At 41.0% G+C, this 23016-nt stretch overlaps 1 pseudogene; it reads left to right on the top strand.

The window, feature by feature from the left end:
• Positions 1-18993: 18993 nt before the first annotated feature.
• LOC128566412 (NEDD8-activating enzyme E1 regulatory subunit-like) lies at positions 18994-22538 on the top strand (annotated as a pseudogene).
• The last annotated feature ends 478 nt before the right edge of the window (positions 22539-23016 follow it).

Genomic DNA, 23016 nt, shown 5'->3' with positions numbered 1-23016 from the left:
GGAAGAAGAATGCCCCAGAGGAATGGAAGCCATACTAGAGAATATTATAAAAGAAAATTTCCCAAACATCACCAAAGATTCTGACACACTGCTTTCAGAGGGCTATCGGACCCCAGGTCGCCTCAACTCTAACCGAGCTTCTCCAAGACACATTGTGATGAACCTGTCCAAAGTCAAGACAAAAGAAAAGATTCTGCAAGCTGCCAGGAGTAAGCGCCAGTTGACCTACAGGGGCAAATCCATCAGAGTGACCTCAGACTTCTCTAATGAAACTTTCCAAGCAAGAAGACAATGGTCATCTACCTTTAATCTACTTAAACAGAACAATTTTCAGCCCAGAATTCTGTACCCTGCTAAGCTAAGCTTCAAAATTGATGGAGAAATCAAATCATTTACGGATATACAAACATTGAGGAAATTCACCACAACAAGACCAGCTCTACAGGGAATACTTCAACCTGTTCTGCACACTGACCACCACAATGGATCAGCAGCAAAGTAAGAACTCAGAAATCAAAGGACAGAACCTAACCTCCACACTGATGCAAAAGATAAAACTAAGCAATGGACTCTCACCAAATAAGACGAATAGAATACTACCACACTAATCAATTATCTCCATAAATGTTAATGGCTTGAATTCCCCACTGAAGAGACATAGATTGGCTGACTGGATTAAAAAACACAAGCCATCCATTTGCTGTCTGCAAGAAACACACCTGGCTTCAAAAGACAAATTAAAGCTCCGAGTCAAGGGTTGGAAGACAATTTTTCAGGCAAATGGAATTCAGAAGAAAAGAGGAGTTGCAATCTTATTTTCAGATACATGTGGATTTAAAGCAACTAAAGTCAAAAAAGACAAAGATGGTCACTTTATATTGGTCAAGGGAAAACTACAACAAGAAGACATTTCAATTCTAAATATCTATGCACCAAATTTAAATGCTCCCAGATTCTTGAAACAGACCTTACTCAGTCTGAGCAATATGATATCTGATAATACCATCATAACAGGGGACTTTAACACACCTCTTACAGAGCTGGACAGATCCTCTAATCAGAAATTAAACAAAGATATAAGAGATTTAAATGAGACACTAGAACAATTATGCTTGATAGACGCATATAGAACACTCCACCCCAAAGATAAAGAATATACATTCTTCTCATCACCCCATGGAACATTCTCCAAAATTGATCATATCCTGGGACACAAAACAAATATCAACAGAATCAAAAGAATTGAAATTTTACCTTGTATCTTTTCAGACCATAAGGCACTAAAGGTGGAACTCAACTCTAACAAAAATGCTCGACCCCATCCAAAGGCATGGAAATTAAACAATCTTCTGTTGAATAACAGATGGGTGAAGGAAGAAATCAAACAGGAAATCACTAACTTCCTTAAGCATAACAACAATGAAGACACAAGCTACCAAAACCTGTGGGATACTGCAAAAGCAGTTTTGAGAGGAAAATTCATCGCTTTAGATGCCTACATTCGAAAAACAGACAGAGAGCACATCAACAATCTCACAAGAGACCTTATGGAATTGGAAAAAGAAGAACAATCTAAGCCTAAACTCAGTAGAAGAAAAGAAATCTCCAAAATCAAATCAGAGATCAATGAAATTGAAAACAAAAGAATCATTCAGAAAATTAATGAAACAAGGAGTTGGTTTTTTGAAAAAATAAATAAAATAGATAAACCATTGGCCAGACTAACTAGAAATAGAAAAGTAAAATCTCTAGTAACCTCAATCAGAAATGATAAAGGGGAAATAACAACTGATCCCACAGAGATACAAGAGATCATCTCTGAATACTACCAGAAACTGTATGCCCAGAAATTTGACAATGTGAAGGAAATGGATCAATATTTGGAATCACACCCTCTCCCTAGACTTGGCCAGGAAGAAATAGACCTCCTGAACAGACCAATTTCAAGCACTGAGATCAAAGAAACAATAAAAAAGCTTCCAACTGAAAAATGCCCTGGTCCAGATGGCTTCACTCCAGAATTCTATCAAACCTTCAAGGAAGAGCTTATTCCTGTACTGCAGAAATTATTCCAAAAAATTGAGGAAGAAGGAATCTTCCCCAACACATTCTATGAAGCAAACATCACCCTGATACCAAAACCAGGAAAAGACCCAAACAAAAAGGAGAATTTCAGACCAATCTCACTCATGAATATAGATGGAAAAATTCTCAACAAAATCCTAGCCAATAGATTACAGCTTATCATCAAAAAAGTCATTCATCATGATCAAGCAGGCTTCATCCCAGGGATGCAAGGCTGGTTCAACATACGCAAGTCCATAAACGTTATCCACCATATTAACAGAGGCAAAAATAAAGATCACATGATCCTCTCAATAGATGCAGAAAAAGCATTTGATAAAATCCAGCATCCTTTTCTAATTAGAACACTGAAGAGTATAGGCATAGGTGGCACATTTCTAAAACTGATTGAAGCTATCTATGACAAACCCACAGCCAATATTTTACTGAATGGGGTAAAACTGAAAGCTTTTCCTCTTAGAACTGGAACCAGACAAGGTTGTCCTCTGTCACCTTTACTATTCAACATAGTGCTGGAAGTTCTAGCCAATACAATTAGGCAAGACAAGGAAATAAAGGGAATCCAAATGGGAGCAGAGGAGGTCAAACTCTCCCTCTTTGCCGACGACATGATCTTATACTTAGAGAACCCCAAAGACTCAACCACAAGACTCCTAGAAGTCATCAAAAAATACAGTAATGTTTCAGGATATAAAATCAATGTCCACAAGTCAGTAGCCTTTGTATACACCAATAACAGTCAAGATGAGAAGCTAATTAAGGACACAACTCCCTTCACCATAGTTTCAAAGAAAATGAAATACCTAGGAATATACCTAACGAAGGAGGTGAAGGACCTCTATAAAGAAAACTATGAACTCCTCAGAAAGGAAATAGCAGAGGATATTAACAAATGGAAGAACATACCATGCTCATGGATGGGAAGAATCAACATTGTTAAAATGTCTATACTTCCCAAAGCAATCTACCTATTCAATGCCATTCCTATCAAAGTACCTACATCGTATTTTCAAGATTTGGAAAAAATGATTCTGCGTTTTGTATGGAACCGGAAAAAACCCCGTATAGCTAAGGCAGTTCTTAGTAACAAAAATAAAGCTGGGGGCATCAGCATACCAGATTTTAGTCTGTACTACAAAGCCATAGTGCTCAAGACAGCTTGGTACTGGCACAAAAACAGAGACATAGACACTTGGAATCGAATTGAACACCAAGAAATGAAACTAATATCTTACAACCACCTAATCTTCGATAAACCAAACAAGAACTTACCTTGGGAGAAAGACTCCCTATTCAATAAATGGTGTTGGGAGAATTGGATGTCTGCGTGTAAAAGACTGAAACTGGACCCACACCTTTCCCCACTCACAAAAATTGATTCAAGATGGATAAAGGACTTAAATTTAAGGCACGAAACAATAAAAATCCTCAAAGAAAGCATAGGAAAAACACTGGAAGATATTGGCCTGGGGGAAGACTTCATGAAGAAGACTGCCATGGCAATTGCAACAACAACAAAAATAAACAAATGGGACTTCATTAAACTGAAAAGCTTCTGTACAGCTAAGGTGACGATAACCAAAGCAAAGAGACAACCCACACAATGGGAAAGGATATTTGCATATTTTCAATCAGACAAAAGCTTGATAACCAGGATCTATAGAGAACTCAAATTAATCCACATGAAAAAAGCCAACAATCCCTTATATCAATGGGCAAGAGACATGAATAGAACTTTCTCTAAAGACGACAGACGAATGGCTAACAAACACATGAAAAAATGTTCATCATCTCTATATATTAGAGAAATGCAAATCAAAACATCCCTGAGATATCATCTAACCCCAGAGAGAATGGCCCACATCACAAAATCTCAAAACTGCAGATGCTGGCGTGGATGTGGAGAGAAGGGAACACTTTTACACTGCTGGTGGGACTGCAAACTAGTACAACCTTTCTGGAAGGAAGTATGGAGAAACCTCAAAGCACTCAACCTAGACCTCCCATTCGATCCTGCAATCCCATTACTGGGCATCTACCCAGAAGGAAAAAAATCCTTTTATCATAAGGACACTTGTACTAGACTGTTTATTGCAGCTCAATTTACAATCGCCAAAATGTGGAAACAGCCTAAATGCCCACCAACCCAGGAATGGATTAACAAGCTGTGGTATATGTATACCATGGAATACTATTCAGCCATTAAAAAAAATGGAGACTTTACATCCTTCGTATTAACCTGGATGGAAGTGGAAGACATTATTCTTAGTAAAGCATCACAAGAATGGAGAAGCATGAATCCTATGTACTCAATCTTGATATGAGGACAATTAATGACAATTAAGGTTATGGGGGGGAAGCAGAAAGAGAGAGGGAGGGAGGGGGGTGGGGCCTTAGTGTGTGTCACACTTTATGGGGGCAGGACATGATTGCAAGAGGGACTTTACCTAGCAATTGCAATCAGTGTAACTGGCTTATTGTACCCTCAATGAATCCCCAACAATAAAAAAAAAAAGAAAAAAAAAAAAAAAAGAAGGAGGTTTTATTACAATAAAAAGGAAGGAAAAGATGGTCACAACACCAAAACAATAGATCAAGCCAAAAATATAGGAAAAGGTTTCTCAGCTGGGTAGCATTCCAGGCTTCACAAAACTTCCCACTTGTAAGTACACTGACTAAAGTACTGCAGGGTTGCCCAAGTCCAGGGTGCACTATTCCTACCGTATTCTATATAAGGGCCTCCCAGGGCTTCCCTTCACAGTGAATGCTAGAGGAATTCTCTCCTGTGATTGTGCAGCCTCAAGACTCTGGCCATTCCCAGAGGAATAAAAGGGGAAGTCATGTCAGGAGTTGAAATCAGATAGCTGGAGACAAGTGCTTCAGAGAGTTAAGGTCTGAGCGACGGGAAATGGTCCAGCAGTACACCAGCCTCAGAGGTAAGTGCTTCAGAGAGTTAAGGTCTGAGCGATGGGAAATGGTCCAGCAGTACGCCAGCCTCAGAGGTAAGGTAGCGCCAGCAGCAGCAGTAGGACCAGGAAACACAGGCTGGCTAGGACAGCACTGTCTGCTCTCTGGCATCCACTCTTTTCTGAATGGGTATCAACATCTCTGAGTGTACAGAAGCTGACTCCAGCTAGGGAATCATGCCCACAGAGGGCTGGGGTCCCTGAAGCAGGGACAGAAGAAGAGGGGCACAGGTGTTTTGCCCTTGTCAGCACGGCTGTCCCAAGAGAGAATGCCAAACCTGCCTAAACCTGCTGGGTAGAGCTGTTCAGCAGTGAGAATACCAAGACTGTTAGTGGAAGGCAGGCTGATATTCAGAAGGGACACAGCTCTACCAGTTATTTGGCTGCTGCCATTGTCCATTCTGCTTGGTCAATACCTGTCCAAACTGCTTGTCAAATATTTTTGCAACCTCCTGATCGAGGGTGGCCACTATCTCCTCACAGCTCCTTAGAGCCTAGGACCCAGAGACAGCTCTCAACCTGTTTGACAGCAGGTCTCATGCTCTTTTCTTACACATCTTATCTCCAAGGTTCAACTGTAAGTGATAGAACTTAAAGCACATCCTGACCTTGCCCCTCATCTTTTAGAAAGTAAATATCCCACTAGACCAGTCTCTTGTTCCAGTAATGTACTGGATAACCACTCTTCCCTACTCTGTCCTCATCCTCTAGAACAGGGCCAGAAACATAATGGGGGCTCAAAAATTATTGCTGAGGCCAGGCACACACCTGTAATCCCAGCACTCTGGAAAGTTGAGACAGGTGGATTGCTTGAGCTCACAAGTTCAAGACCAGTCTGAGTATGACTGAGACCCATCTCTACCAAAAATAGGAAAATTATCCAGGTATAGTGGTGGGCACCTATAGTCCCAGTTACTCCAGAGGCTAAGGCAAGAGGTTCACTTGAGCCCAGGAGTTTGAGGTTGCTGTGAGCTATGACACCATTGCACTTCACACAGGGTGACAGAGTGAGACTGTGTCTCAACAAAAAGAAAAATTATTTGTTGAGTCAAGTGCCCATAGCTCCCTACAGTTCTCAAAGACGAGCGATGTCTGCAGCCTCCTGTCTGAATTATGCCATCACACAAGGCTCCTCAGTGCCTGGCTCACTGACCACCGGCTCTGTAGATGATAAGTCTTTTGTGCCCAGTACTCCTGAGTCACAGGTGGAGGTCTGTCAGAGATGCAGCAAATTCTCCTGACAAATGGGCTGTACTTACTTTTCCCCTTGGTATCTACCCCTCTATAGAGACATGAAGTTCCTGGCCCAGAGCTTTGGCTGCCAGGAGAGAGAAGCATAGTCGCCTTCAACTCTATCCAAACTTTCCTTTCCAATAGGGCCTCAACAATCGGTGTCACCATCAACCTTCTCAAACCTAGTTATCTCCCTCCAATTCATACCAGCAAGGAAGTTGATTTATTTCTTTTAAGGAAGCCCTTCCTTCCAAACATGAAATTGCAGAGGAATTTTCAAAGAGCGCTCTCCTGCACCAGGCTGAATGGAACTATATTTGCACTTTATCAGCTCCCAAGTTCATCTCCCCGTTGGCTCTCTGTGGTCAAGTTGGTTCCAGCAGTGGCATACCCACTCCCCCCATGCCACGATCAGATGCCCAAACCTTAAGGCTCTCACAGAGAGTGTGGGAAGTTGGGATGGAGCTAAGAATAGGCACCCATATGAGAAACAGGAAACTGAAGTTTTCTCACATCTTCTCCCAAGCCTCAACAAGCATTTATCTGAGATCCTGCAAATATCCTCCTCCAGCAGGCTGGGCTACCTGGTACTTTATTTCTGACAGTCAGTTCTACCAAAGCCTTTGCTGCTCCTCCAGAGAAAGAATATTCCAGAAGAGCCAAGAGCTCCCTAGCAAACCAGTTCCAAATATGAATCAAACACTATTTCATCAAAATAAATAATAAGCAAATGTCTCAATTTAAAAGAAGACTGGAGAAGGAAGAGGCCACTATAATTCCACTCTTTACTGAAGGGCAACAACAGTGATAGGAAATATAGATTCTATTTCTTACTATGCATTTTACATACTCACGATCGTTCTGTAGATATAATTTTGTAATTACCTTATTTTGCTTAATATTATTGCATTAGTATTTTCCAGGTTATTAAAAAATGTTTATGAATATCATTTTAATGACTTTATAGTACTGTGGAGGCAGTGTAATTTTCTTAATGGCTCCTAATATTGGATATTTCCAAATTCTTAGCCTCCATAATAATCTTTATCATCTACTTGGCACTTTGCTCTTATGCCTCGGAGCTCAATAACATTTTAAAGACTTTGAAGTGCTGGTATCATCCTTTCAGCAGAGCTGAGGAATCTGATTACAGTTCCCTCACGGAGTGAGAGTCTCTCACACTTTTTTTTTTTTCCTTCTAGCACATTTTGCTACTTTACATATTTCCCCTTCTTGCAATTTTTCAAAATCAGCTTTGAACTGATTTTACATAGGGTTCTCTGTGGCAAGGTATCCTTGTGCTCTACCCTAATCATCTTTATGGACAATTTGGAATTATATCAGACTTTAAACAAGAGCAATTTAGGAGATTTATGAAGGGCCAGTACTGCTGCCTGGCCAACTTTGTTTGGTAATAAGAAGAAGAAACTGCAATATTTGAGAATGAAGTTGATATTCTTCCCCACCTAAACAGGCAGACCTTACAGCTTCGTTTCAAAGCACAAAGATACCCACACTGCCACAGGATTGACAGTGTGCAAGACAAGGCGAGCAGGCAGGTGAAAGGTGCAGGCTCAGAGTCTGCCTGCCCTTGCATTCTTGCAATGTGGCTCTTATGCTGAATGCAGCACATAAAAATATGCTGAGAGGTGCTTTCTGGGGCTGGGGGTATCAGCTGCAGTCATTTGCAATGTCTTCCTGTGTCCAGACACTCAGAGACCACATATGGCTGTGTGCCTGAAATCCAGCTAACCTGCAAGGTGGAATTACCGAACCCCAACACCCACGCTCCCACAGGGGTGCCAGGCTGGGAAGATATCAAGCATTCTGATAAAAGTCAAGTGAGGGACTACTGCACACCAAGCTCTTTGCTATGTGAGCACTACAGAGATGACTCGGGCATGGACTCTGCCCTCACTAAGTTCCTAGTCTTGTAGCAATGGCAAATACGTAAGCAAATAATTGAAAGGGATGATGATGTGAGTGGTAAGTTCTAAGAAGAGGCAAGTAAATACTGAACAAAGGAGAAGACATTTGATCTTCCTGATAAAGGGTAATGAATATGACAGATTAGAGGGGGAAATAAAGAAGTTCATGGAGAGAGGACAATGATAATAGAATCTGTTGAGCCTTTTACTATGCACCAGACTCTACTCTAAGCCTTTTTTGCATATTACCTCATTTAATCTTCACTACTTTAAGACAAGTCCGATTCTATTCACACTCCTATGTCTAAATGAGCCAAAACACAGTGGAGCTCAGTAACTTGTCCAAAGTCTAACGTGTAAGATCTTAAACAACAAGATGCATTCAGGCAACTGTCATTATTTCAATATTGCTGAAGCCAGACCTCAAAGAATCCTGGAGGTTATGCTATGAGATTAAATTTTAATCCTGCACTCTGGAAAGAACTAACACTTAAAGTTTTCAAAAGACCATATCTGATACATATGGTGAAAACTAGGGTCAGGAAGCCAATTTGGAGACTATTGTCCTGGGGAAAAGGGATGAACCCTTGAACTAGGGGTGAGAAACAGAGGGCAGAAGTGAGGACTTAAAGACATTGTCACCTCCTCCCTGGGACTACTGTTCTTCTGGGTATGTGGTGTCAGCCCCTCCAAAGAGTCCACCTGCAGACAGTAGAAACCACATCTGACCTACTTCCTGAGGAACTGGGACAGGAAATGGGAAGCATGGAACCTGCAGTGACCTCTTTCCTGACTCAAGGGTCTGCTGAACCAGCACAACCTTCAGCAGTGCTTTCCATTGTTGATGACAGTGGTCCCATTCTTTAGGAGCCAGGGACAAAGCGGGCAGAACATGCAGCTTTGGGGCCTAGAGTCCCACCCACAGCTCTGTCACAACAACCTAGATACACAGAAGCTAATTCTGAGAACCAGAAAGTAGTCTAGGAATATCTCTGCCCATGTCCAATCTTGCTCTTCTAGATCTGCCAAAGGATAGAAGCATAAAATTGCATAGGAGAAGGAAAACAATAGAAATACAATTTTGTGAAGAATTTTCTCAGTAGAGAGTAAATGGCATGGATGAGAAAATAGCCCTTGGTTGGATGGTTTTCTTTCAGTTTATTACACCCACTGTGTGTGAAATGTAGCCTACATTCCATGATTGTTTCTTCGATAAAGACTAGAACTCAGCCTGTGTTAGAGAGTTCCAGGGTGCGTATCATTTGTCTTTCTTTCACTGAAGTGTAGGTATAAGAGAGCTTTGTGATTAACAGATTATAAAGAGGAGAAAGTTTCATAATTAGGTTTTATAGAACTATGGATTTTGCATTAAGTAGTGTACTACAAAAAGTTGGAAACACTGATTCTAGACATTAGACCACTCTGATTCAATTCATAGCCTATGGGGAGAATTTGGGCCAATTACAGTATAAAGAGTCCACTGTGGTGGGTGCAATTCTACCTAAAATATGACCTATCTGGTGATTACTTTAAAATTCTTGAGATAGTCTTTGCTGTATTCTTATTTCTTTAAAAATTGAGCCCACTGGAAGGAATTAGCACACTTAGCTTTCTGGAACTGAAATGAGACTCAAGAACTTATTTAATTATAGGCTCCATGTGGACAAATCTGTGGAACTCTATACCATTTAAAATCTTATTATTTGGAAGATTTAATCATATGAAAAATTTATAATTGCCTATAATACATAAGTTTAAAAGGTGAGTGGCGATAGTGAGGGGGGAGACAAGATGGCGGACTGAAGCCAGCTTTCAACAAAGGCTCCCGTCCAGAAGGAGAGTTAAGGGACAGGAATTTAGTAAGTATCCTGGTGGACTTGAGCCTCACCAAGAGAGAAGGCTGAAGAACGCACATCAACACCGCTGAGGCAAGTTGTGATCACAAGGACGCAAACAAAAGGTACAAAATCCACCACCAAGCGGACGGGAGTCCCCCTCCCCCATGAGACCGGCTCTAGAGCCCCACAATTGAACAAGCGGGCAGAAATTAAAGGCCCTCCCGCTACACTCCACGGGAGAGACCTTCTAAAAACTGGACCTACCTCCCCTACTGGGGTGCCGTGGCGTTCTCCTGCCGGACATAGGGCTGAATAAAACTTTGGGAATCCTTTGCCAGCAACCCTGAATCCCCGGCGCTCCCCTCCCGCCCCCTGAGGTCTGGAGGCCTGTCCCCTAGGACTTCGGATCCTTGGGTGATTTCTCAAGGGGAGTGGACAGTCCCCGAGTTGCGACTGGTCAGCATTGACTCTGAGGCACGCGAGTGAGGAGAGGGCACCGGGCTGAGGGGGAGTCACGCCTCGCGGCACTTCCCTGCGGTGCAGTGCACCAACCCTCCCCGGGCATACGGGGCCCAAGACTGAATCAGACTCTGGCCTCCCCGCTGAGAGCTGAGAACCCCTACTCTCACTCGGGGTCTGAGGGCCTATCCCCCAGGAGTTCGGCTCCTTGGGTGATTTCTCGAGGGGAGTGCACAGTGCCTGAGCTGCGTCAGGTCAGCGCTGACTCTGGGACACGTGAGCGAGGAGAGGGCACTCTGCTGAGGGGAAATCAAGCCTTGGTGGCACTTCCCTGCGGTGCAGTGCAGGAGCCCTCCCCGGACCGTAGTATTGTGTGAAACTGAATGAAACTCTAGCTTCCCCCCCCCACTCCCAATCGGGGTCTGGGGGCCCATCCCCCAAGAGTTCTGATTCTTGGGGGATCTCTTAAGGGGTGTGGACCCAGCACAAACTGCGGCCGCTCAGTGCTGACTCTGGGGCGTGGGACAGAGGAGAAAAGGGTCGCCTGAGTGCCCACAACAGAGCAGCAGTTCCCTGGAGGTAGATCAACAGCCATTTTTTCTTTAACGGCAGAACGCTCACTTCTGGATATTCTGAGGCCACACCCCCTGTCTCCCTGGGCAACCAGAGGAGGCCACCGGTGACACAGCTCACAAACCTGGAAGCCTCCAGGGCGGGGCGACCCAGAGAGGTGTTCAGACGCAATTCTCCAGCAGCAAAGACGTTTGAACTCAAAACAGCCCGTCTCCTGTAGGCGACGACAGGAACAGAGACAGAACCTCACAAAGTTGTCTGTTCTGTTCTGTTCTGTTAGCAGCATCCATCAGGGACAGGGCTAAGCCTGAGTGAACACCTCCTTCCCACCACCTGCATCAAACACTCAAAGATGTCAGGCCCCATCTCCTCCTGCTAGATAGCGGCAGTCTGCGGGGGCCTGGCAGACTTCCTTGCGATTCAGGCAGGTGCAAACCCCTGGAGTGTCTGTTCACTGCAGGCAATTGGGTTAGCCATCTGCAGAGATACCAGTGACTGGGCCCGACGGAGGGGCAAAGTGGGGAAGGAGACGTCAACCTTCCCAGACTGCTCTGTTTGCTGGGTGGCTCCTGCTGACTCCACGCTGCACTGGGGTGAGCTGTGTCAGAGGAGTCACCAGGCCCCTGTGATCCAGTTCCCAGAGACCTCTTGAACCCTTCCACCCGAGACAAGTGCCAATTGAGACAGTTGATTCAGACCTTTTGAACTGGGCTAATAGACTGAGGACTCTTCAGGCGGTGCCCTGGGTGTGCGATTGTAGGAAGGTTTGATTCTCCTTTTCCAACTGGGGCCAGAGGTGGGCAGGCGGGGTGACTTAATTGCTGATTTTTCCACACAGCTGAGACTTCAAGCCAGAGTAGAAGTTGCAATAGGATCGAACAGAAACCAGCTGAAAACAAGACAGAACCACTTTGCTCCACCACACCAGACAGAGCCCCAGTTTCTCAGGCCACAACACTGTACGGGCCCTCGATAAAACCCCAGGGGAAAAACCAAAGGGAGTAAACCATGGGGCGGAATCAGCAGAAAAACTCTGGTAACATGAATAACCAGAATAGATCAACCCCCCCAAGAAAAGATACGGCAGATGTGATTGAAGATCCCATTCATAAACAACTGGCTGAGATGTCAGAAGTCGAATTCAGAATTTGGTTTGCAGACAAGATTAATAAAATGGAATTAGGAATTCGAGGAGAAATTCAAAAATTGTCTCAAGAATTTAACGAATTTAAAGACAAAACCACCAAAGACTTAGACACACTGAAACAAGAACTTACAGCCCTCAAAGATATGAAAAATACAGTAGAATCCCTCAGTAACAGAATGGAGCAAGCAGAAGAAAGGATTTCTGACATTGAAGATAAAGTCTTCGAACGCTCCCAATCTCTCAAAGAGGAAGAGAGATGGAGAGCAAAAACGGATCACTCACTCAGAGAGCTCTCAGATAATTTGAAAAAAAACAACATAAGGGTTATAGGAATTTCGGAGAATGATGAAGTGGCTGCCAAGGGCACAGAGGCCCTTCTACATGAAATTATGAAAGAAAATTTTCCAGACATGCCTAGAGAATCTGAAATTCAGATAGCAGACAGCTTCAGAACCCCAGCACAATTCAACCCCAATAAGCCATCTCCCAGACATATCATAATTAGCTTCACTAAAGTTAACATGAAAGAGAAGATTCTCAAAGCAGCCCGGCGAAAGAAAACTATAACGTACAAAGGTAAGAATATTAGAATAACTGCAGATCTCTCTGCTGAAACTTTTCAAGCAAAAAGAGGCTGGTCATCAACTTTTAATCTCCTAAAGCAAAAAAACTTTCAACCCAGGATCTTGTATCCAGCTAAACTGAGTTTCATCTATGATGGAGAAATTAAATACTTCAATGACATTCATATGTTGAAAAAATTTGCCATAAGTAAACCAGCTCTTCAGGATGTTCTCAGACCTATCCTCCACAATGACCAACCCAATCCTATACCACAAAAGTAAACTCACTCAGAAACTTCGGATCAAACTCCAACTTCCACACTGGCGAAAGGATTAAAAATGTCCACTGGACCTTTGAAAAACTCGATACCCAAAATTCCACCAGACTTATCAATACTCTCCATCAATGTGAATGGCTTAAACTGTCCTCTAAAGAGGCATAGGTTAGCTGACTGGATACAAAAACTCAAGCCAGATATTTGTTGCATACAAGAGTCACATCTCAACTTAAAAGACAAATACAGACTCAGGGTGAAAGGATGGTCATCCATATTTCAGGCAAGTGGTAATCAGAAAAAAGCAGGTGTTGCAATTTTATTTGCAGATACAGTAGGCTTTAAACCATCAAAAGTAAGGAAGGACAAGAATGGTCACTTCATATTTGTTAAGGGTAATACTCAATATGACGAGATCTCAATTATTAATATCTATGCACCCAACCAGAATGCACCTCAATTTATAAGAGAAACTCTAACAGACATGAGTAACTTGATTTCCTCCAGCTCCATAATCGTTGGAGATTTCAACACTCCCTTGGCAGTGTTGGATCGATCCTCCAGAAAGAAGCTGAGCAAAGAAATCTTAGATTTAAACCTAACCATCCAATATTTAGATTTAGCAGACATCTACAGAACATTTCATCCCAACAAAACTGAATACACATACTTCTCATCAGCCCACGGAACTTACTCCAAAATTGATCACATTTTAGGTCACAAGTCTAACCTCAGTAAATTTAAAGGAATAGAAATTATTCCATGCATCTTCTCGGACCATCATGGAATAAAACTTGAATTGAGTAACAACAGGAATCTGCATACCCATACAAAAACATGGAAGTTAAATAACCTTATGCTGAATGATAGCTGGGTCAGAGATGAGATTAAGAAAGAAATCACCAATTTTTTGGAACAAAATGACAATGAAGACACAAGCTATCAGAACCTCTGGGACACTGCAAAGGCAGTTCTAAGAGGGAAATTTATAGCACTGCAAGCCTTCCTCAAGAGAACGGAAAGAGAGGAAGTTAACAACTTAATGGGACATCTCACGCAACTGGAAAAGGAAGAACATTCCAACCCCAAACCCAGTAGAAGAAAAGAAATAACCAAAATTAGAGCAGAATTAAATGAAATTGAAAACAAAAGAATAATACAACAGATCAATAAATCAAAAAGCTGGTTTTTTGAAAAGGTCAATAAAATAGATAAACCTCTGGCCAACCTAATCAGGAAAAAAAGAGTAAAATCTCTAATATCATCAATCAGAAACAACAAAGACGAAATAACCACAGACTCATCAGAAATCCAAAAAATCCTTAATGAATATTACAAGAAACTTTATTCTCAGAAATATGAAAATCTGAAGGAAATTGACAGATACTTGGAAGCACGCCACCTTCCAAGACTTAACCAGAATCAAGTGGAAATGTTGAACAGACCCATATCAAGTTCAGAAATATCATCAACTATACAAAACCTCCCTAAAAAGAAAAGCCCGGGACCAGATGGTTTCACGTCAGAATTCTACCAAACCTTTAAAGAGGAATTAGTACCTATATTACTCAACCTGTTCCAAAATGTAGAAAAAGAAGGAAGACTACCCAACACGTTCTATGAAGCAAATATCACCCTGATCCCCAAACCAGGAAAAGACCCAACAAGAAAAGAAAATTATAGACCAATATCACTAATGAATATAGATGCAAAAATATTCAACAAGATCCTAACAAACAGAATCCAACAACACATCAAACAAATTATACATCATGACCAAGTTGGTTTTATCCCAGGGTCTCAAGGCTGGTTCAATATACGTAAATCTATAAATGTAATTCAGCACATAAACAAATTAAAAAACAAAGACCATATGATTCTCTCAATTGATGCAGAAAAAGCTTTTGATAATATCCAGCATCCCTTCATGATCAGAACACTCAAGAAAATTGGTCTAGAAGGGACTTTTCTTAAACTGATAGAGGCTATCTACAGCAAACCCACAGCCAATATCATATTGAATGGAGTTAAATTGGAATCATTTCCACTCAGATCAGGAACCAGACAAGGCTGCCCATTGTCTCCATTGCTTTTCAACATTGTAATGGAAGTTTTAGCTACCACAATTAGGGAAGAAAAGGCGATCAAGGGTATCCATATAGGGTCAGAAGAGATCAAACTTTCGCTCTTCGCAGATGATATGATTGTGTATCTGGAAAACACTAGGGACTCTACTACAAAACTCCTAGAAGTGATCAAGGAATACAGCAGCGTCTCAGGTTACAAAATCAACATTCATAAATCGGTAGCCTTTATATACACCAACAACAGTCAAATTGAAAAAACAGTTAAGGACTCTATCCCATTCACAGTAGTGCCAAAGAAGATGAAATATTTGGGAATTTACCTAACAAAAGACGTGAAAGATCTCTATAAAGAGAACTATGAAACTCTAAGAAAAGAAATAGCCGAAAATGTTAACAAATGGAAAAACATACCATGCTCATGGCTAGGAAGAATCAACATTATCAAAATGTCCATACTACCCAAAGCAATATATAATTTCAACGCACTCCCTATTAAAGCTCCACTGTCATATTTTAAAGATCTTGAAAAAACATTACTTCGTTTTATATGGAATCAGAAAAAACCTCGAATAGCCAAGACATTACTCAGAAATAAAAACAAAACAGGAGGAATCACATTACCAGACCTCAGACTTTACTACAAATCGATAGTGATCAAAACAGCATGGTATTGGCACAAAAACAGAGAAGTAGATATCTGGAATAGAATAGAGAACCAAGAGATGAATCCAGCTACTTACCGCTATTTGATTTTTGACAAGCCAATTAAAAACATTCAGCGGGGAAAAGATTCCCTATTTAACAAATGGTGCTGGGTGAACTGGCTGGCAACCTGCAGAAGACTGAAATTGGACCCACACCTTTCACCATTAACTAAGATAGACTCTCATTGGATTAAAGATTTAAACTTAAGACATGAAACTATAAAAATACTAGAGGAGAATGCAGGGAAAACCCTTGAAGAAATTGGTCTGGGTGAGTATTTCATGAGGAGAACCCCCCGGGCAATTGAAGCAGCTTCAAAAATACACTACTGGGACTTGATCAAACTAAAAAGCTTCTGCACAGCTAAGAACACAGTAAGCAGAGCAAGCAGACAGCCCTCAGAATGGGAGAAGATATTTGCAGGGTATAACTCTGACAAAGGTTTAATAACCAGAATCCACAGAGAACTCAAACGCATCAGCAAGAAAAAAACAAGGGATCCCATCGCAGGCTGGGCAAGGGATGTGAAGAGAAACTTCTCTGAAGAAGACAGGCGCACGGCCTTCAGACATATGAAAAAATGCTCATCATCTTTAATCATCAGAGAAATGCAAATCAAAACTACTCTGAGATATCATCTAACTCCAATGAGACTAGCCTATATCACAAAATCTCAAGACCAGAGATGTTGGCGTGGATGCGGAGAAAAGGGAACACTTCTGCACTGCTGGTGGGAATGCAAATTAATACATTCCTTTTGGAAAGATATATGGAGAACACTCAGAGATCTAAAAATAGATCTGCCATTCAATCCTGTAATTCCTCTGCTGGGCATATACCCAGAAGACCAAAAATCACAACATAACAAAGATATTTGTACCAGAATGTTTATTGCAGCCCAATTCATAATAGCTAAGTCATGGAAAAAGCCCAAGTGCCCATCGATCCACGAATGGATTAATAAATTGTGGTATATGTATACCATGGAATACTATGCAGCCTTAAAGAAAGATGGAGACTTTACCTCTTTCATGTTTACATGGATGGAGCTGGAACATATTCTTCTTAGTAAAGTATCCCAAGAATGGAAGAAAAAATACCCAATGTACACAGCCCTACTATGAAACTAATTTGGGACTCTCACATGAAAGCTATAACCCAGCTACAACTTAACAATAGGGGGAAGTGGGAAAGGGGGTGGGTGGGTAGAGGGAGGGGAATCGGTGGGATCACACCTGTGGTGCATCTTACAGGGGTATTTGCGAAACTTGGTAAATGTAGAATGTAAATGTTTTGGCACAGTAACTGAGATAACGCCGGAAAGGCTATGTTAACCACTGTGATAAAAATGTGTCAAATGGTTTATGAAGTGAGTGTATGATGCCCCATAATCATATCATTGTATACAGTTATGATTTAATAAAAAAATTAAAAAAAAAAAATAAAAGGTGAGTGGCATATTCATAGGATGGAATACTATACAAAAATATACAATTGAATTTTTTCAAGCCTGTTGAATTACTATACTCCTGAAATGCTCTTCACATAATGTTAAATGTAAACAACATACTCAGTGTGACATAAAGTACATGACCTTTATATGTGCATGTGTGGATATTTGGGGCCAAGGGTCCTGGAATGAAATCCATAAAATGCTTATAAGTGGTTATTTCTGGGGATGGTATGATAGTAAATTTCTACTTTTTTAATTTACATATATTTACGAATTTCTAAAATTTAGGAATTTTCTATAATAAATTAAGATGTCTTTGTTCTTTTATAATTGAGAGAAAAAATTAATTTTGTCAATGAGTATTGCCCTTCAAAGTGGTTCTGTGGGAGACCACGCAATCATCACGATAATGCCATCTTTGTCCACTTTTTTCATTACCCCCAAATCCTGTCCAAAGCAATGCTTTTACTTTATAACTACAATTTTTTTCTTATTTTAGAAAATGTCCTTATTCTGGTTCACTCATCCTCTTTGCTCTGTAGCCTGGCTTCAAACAATGTTTGGTTGATTCCAAATATAAAATGGCCTTAAGACAAAGATTTGCTCTTCTGAGGATATTTAGAAGACTGTATAAGGGCTCTATATTAGTCAACTTGAGCTGTATAACAAGACACAATAGACAGGGTGGCAAAAACAACAGAAATGTATTTTCTCACTGAACTGGAGAGAGTCCGAAATTAGATTACCAGCATGTTTGGGCCTGAGAGGGGACTCCATTCCTGGCTTGCAGACAGCAACTTTCTCACTGTGTCCTATATGACAGGAGGGGGAGAGAGAGCATTCTGGTATCTCTTCTTCTAAGGACACTAATCCTATAAGATCAGGGCCTGACCCTTCTGACCTCATTTAACCTTAATTACTTCCATAAAGCTTCTATCTCAAAATACCATTACCTTGGGGGTTAGGACTTCAACATATAAATTTAGACAGAACACAATTCAATCTGCAGCGGGCCCTGAAAGCATTTCCATATTAAGAGTTTCCAAAAGTTTTAGCATTTGTTGCCATAAAGCATAATATCTGTCCAGTCTCATGTTGTGAAGACATCACTTATTTTGATGAACAAGTTTCCAGTGAAGATATTTTACAGAATTATTTACAATCTATTGCACTACAACACCCATTTCTTTAACACAAATTAGCTCATATCTGATTGAGGAATAGAAGAATGATGTTTGCTTTCAGAAATTTTATGGCTTATTCTCTCATTTTTTGAGTACATTTATTTTTCATGCAATCAAGTAAAATATTTCTCCACATTAGGGGAAAAGCCTTAGAAATATATGAAGACCAATCAGTGTAACCTGGCTTATTGTACCCTCAATGAATCCCCAACAATAAAAATAAAAAAAAAATAAAAAATAAAAAAAAAAAACAGAAATATATGAAGACCTTAAGACAAAAGTTTAAGATCCTATGGAAGCAACTTTGGTGCAAGTGTCGCTACTTTAGGAACATCACAAACAACCACACTTATTTTAAGAATATTTGGGGAAGCAACACCTACTAGTAGAGAAGCTGCAAATACATTTTCTCCGTGTTTAAAAAAAATGATAAAGAAAACTTCATCCTGGATCATATACTTAACACTGATGAAATTGATCACCATTAGAAGGGAACCATGCATGAGGTCCACGATTTTAGTATGCAAAGGACCAATACTGAATTCATGGACCAGCATGCAGGTTTTGCCAGACTGGTAAGTTTTATTGGATCATTACTACTTTTGGCTGTCTTTGGTTACAAAGTGCCATTGATTTTAATGGATCCATCCAATCCTATTTTCCCCATAAATTCTGTTCCTTTTTGTAATTTTTTTTATTTATTTTTATTGTTTGGAATTCATTGAGGGTACAAAGAATTAGTTTACACTAATTGCATTTGTTAGATAAAGTCCCTCTTGTAATTTTGTCCCTCCCCCAAGAGGTGTGTCATACACCAAGATACACCTCTCTCCTCCCCCATCTCTCCTTCCCTCTCCCCACTTGCTCATTCCCCTAGCACCCCTCTCACCTTATATTGGCTCATCTACTGGCTTCATATTAGAATTGAGTACTTTGCATTCTTGCTTCTCCATTCTTATGATATTTTACTAAGAAGAATGTGTTCCACCTCCATCCAGGTGAATACATAAGGTGTAAAGTCTCCATCTTTTTTAGTGGCTGCATAGTATTCCATGGTATAATTATACCACAGCTTGTTAATTGGTTCCTGGGTTGGTGGGCATTTTAGGCTGTTTCCACATTTTGGTGACTGTAAATTGAGCTGCGATAAAGAGTCTAGTGCAAATGTCCCTAAGATAAAAGGATTTTTTTTCTTCCGGATAGATGCCTAGTAATGCTCTCAGACTACAGGGAAAATACATGTGTCCCTACTTCCCAACACCTGGGAATACTCAATAGGTTGTGTTCAATGGGTTTGGTGCCATGAATGAGTGGCCTGACTACCTCTCCCATATTTATAGCCTCTTCCCACAGGCCTGCTTCCCAGGCCTTGGTATTTTTCACTACATCCAAGAACTGGCAAGATCAGGAAATGCCACTCTCCTTTTAGATATAAGAAAATAGACCTATAGATGGGCAAATGGATCAGAGAAGCCCACTGTCAGAGATGGGGCCTGGACAAAGGCTGGCCAATGTCCAAGCCCACATTCTTTTTGTTACAGCTGAGCTCCTGGTTCCTTTGAAACCTTTGCTTCAAGTTCTAGACCCTGATTCAGCTTCCTACTGGGCTATATAAATGATCTCTGTAACTGGCATGCATACCCACATACACACCATCATCCCACTTTGTCCTCATGCTATTTTTAGGCTGGATATCATTCACACATGATAGCTGCATTTTTATAAAACTGCTTGGGGTTAAAAGATGTCTGCAATACACACACTGCAAGTGTGTATTACCCAGCAGTTCCTGCTAACCTCCTGGTGAAGTCCATCTTCTATGACAGTGTCTCTCATAGACCCAAGGTTGATGGGCTTCCCGTGTTTTGCAATTGTTGAAACTTACCGTGTTTCTCCTGCTTGAAAGTCTTTGCACGTTCGACTCCCTCACCTTAGAAAGCTTCCTCATTTAGCTACAATTCACTCAATTTTCAAATCTTTCTCAAGCATCTCCTTTTCAGGAAAGCTTTCTGTGACCTCCAGGATTATACCTAACTCTCTGAGATAGATCCTCAACACGCAATGTAATTCTCACTTGGGTCCATTGTCACAGATGCAATTTTACACAATGTGGGTGATTCCTTAGTGGATCTGCATGATGGTAGACACCATATTAGTTTCTTCCCCAGCCAGAGCTTGGCCTGTTGCTGTTGGGCTTGTCCTGGCCTCATCCTCTTATTCACCTCACCTTTTGTGTCCCAGCCACCTTACTGCATCTTTCCTGAGGTCCTACCCGCTTCACCTTCTGTCCCTCATGGGCTCCACAAGACAAATTCTATATGACTCAAGAAAAAAGATTTGGTAGTTAATATATTTCTAAACAGGCTATCTGACTTTTCACCTAGGCAATCACTTAAAGTTCATGTTTTAATAGTCCTAAATTTCTTAGGTGGCTTTTTTCACAGGTGTCAATCAAGTAATTTGAGATAATTACTTACATAGAGATAGCTTCATGTGATAACAAGGACTTAGAAACATTTGTAAGAGTCCTCTTTATTAATGAAGACAAATGAGAAGAAAATTAAGACAGCAGTGTATGTGTCCACACCTCTGTGAGGGAGTCGGTCAACAAAACTCTTTGGAATATTCACTGCCTGAGAACATGGATAGGCTCTGCAGGAAATTACTAATGAGTTTACCATCTAATCAGAAAGGTAAAGCACACAGAAACAATTGTATGCAACACTTTCATCACACAGAGACTCAGAGTACTCACAGAACTAGCAAAGCCGAAAGATCAGGCACACAAAAGGTAGTACCGAGCCTTACCTGAACCTCTAGGGAGAATGAAGGCAAGGGAAGCCAGGAGGGGGGTTGCCTGTCAAACACCAGCACGTGGTTTCCCCTGCAAGTCTAGTTACACCTATTGGTTCACCCCTTCCCTCCACCCACATCCAATTAAGTCAAGTTGTGCTCATGACCTCAGAGGAAAGGTGTGACTCTGTACAAAGGAGAAGATAAAAGAAGAATCCTTTGTCTTTTGTGTTGCAAAGGCAGATCGTCTTAGAGAAACAGAAAAGATTGCAGAGGAGCGTGGCCATTTGGAATTCTTCTATGGCAAATTCTAAAGAATGAAAATGGGGCTCCAGAAGATGAAGAGAATTTTGAAGAAGCTATTAAAAATGTGAATACAGCACTAAATACAACTCAGGTCCCAAGCAGTATTGAAGATATATTTAACGATGATCATTGCATAAATATCACCAAACAGACTCCATCATTTTGGATTTTAGCTCGTGCCTTAAAGGAATTTGTCACCAAAGAAGGTCAAGGAAATTTACCTATTTGGGGCACAATTCCTGATATGATTGCAGATTCAAGCAAATATATAAAACTTCAAAATGTTTACCGTGAAAAAGCAAAGAAAGATGTGCTGCTGTGGGTAATCATGTAGCCAAATTGCTGCTGTCCATTGGCAAGGCACCAGAGTCCATTTCAGAGAAAGAATTAAAATTACTCTGCAGCAATTCTGCATTTCTTCGAGTAGTAAGCTGTCGATCCTTAGCTGAAGAATATGGTTTGGACACAGTTAACAAGGACGAAATTATTTCCAGCATGGACAATCCAGATAATGGAAATAGTGTTGTACTTAATGTTACGGGCTGTTGATAGATTTCATAAACAACATGGTAGATATCCAGGGATATCGAACTATCAAGTTGAAGAAGATATAGGAAAATTAAAGTCTTGTCTCACTGGCTTCTTTCAGGAATATGGTTTATCTGTTATGGTGAAAGACGATTATGTTCATGAATTTTGCCGATATGGAGCTGCTGAGCCACATACCATTGCTGCATTCTTGGGAGGAGCTGCTGCTCAAGAGGTTATCAAAATAATCACCAAACAATTTGTAATTTTAATAATACTTACATTTATAGTGGCATGTCACAAACTTCTGCAACTTTCCAGTTGTAGAGTAAGCACCCTATGTAGCTTATTGATTGAAAATGTACTTCTTGTCTTAGTGTGTAAAATTCTGCTAAAGGAGAGCTGCTAAATTGTTTCCTGAATAAACGTTTTTCTCATTTGTAAAAAAAAAAAAAAAGAAAAGAAAAGATTGGAGAGATTGTCTATCACAGGTAAGAGAGGACATTTTCTCAGACTAGATTTCCCCAGATTTGTGGAAGATAAAAGAGAGATAGGCTCCCACAGCTCAGTGGGTAGGGTACCGGCCACACACACCAGTGGGTTCAAACCCAGCCCTCGCCTGCTAAAAACAAAAAAATAGCCGGGCATTGTGGTGGGTGCCTGTAGTCCCAGCTACTCGGGAGGCTGAGGCAAGAGAAAAGCTTAAGCCCAGGAGTTTGAGGTTTCTGTGAGCTGTGACGCCATATCACTCTACCAAGGGCAACAATCTGAGACTCTGTCTCAAATAGAGAAAAAAAAAAGAGAGAGAGATAGTGAGTATACAGGTCAGCGTGTCTGCGTTGAGTGACAGTTAGTGAACATGGAAGGGGATGTTGGCAGATCCCCCAGACAGA

Source organism: Nycticebus coucang, chromosome 15 (genome assembly GCF_027406575.1).
Source record: "Nycticebus coucang isolate mNycCou1 chromosome 15, mNycCou1.pri, whole genome shotgun sequence".
Classification (NCBI taxonomy): domain Eukaryota; kingdom Metazoa; phylum Chordata; class Mammalia; order Primates; family Lorisidae; genus Nycticebus; species Nycticebus coucang.
The sequence above is the reverse complement of the archived record's forward strand: the minus strand, read 5'-3'. Positions and strand labels throughout refer to the sequence as shown.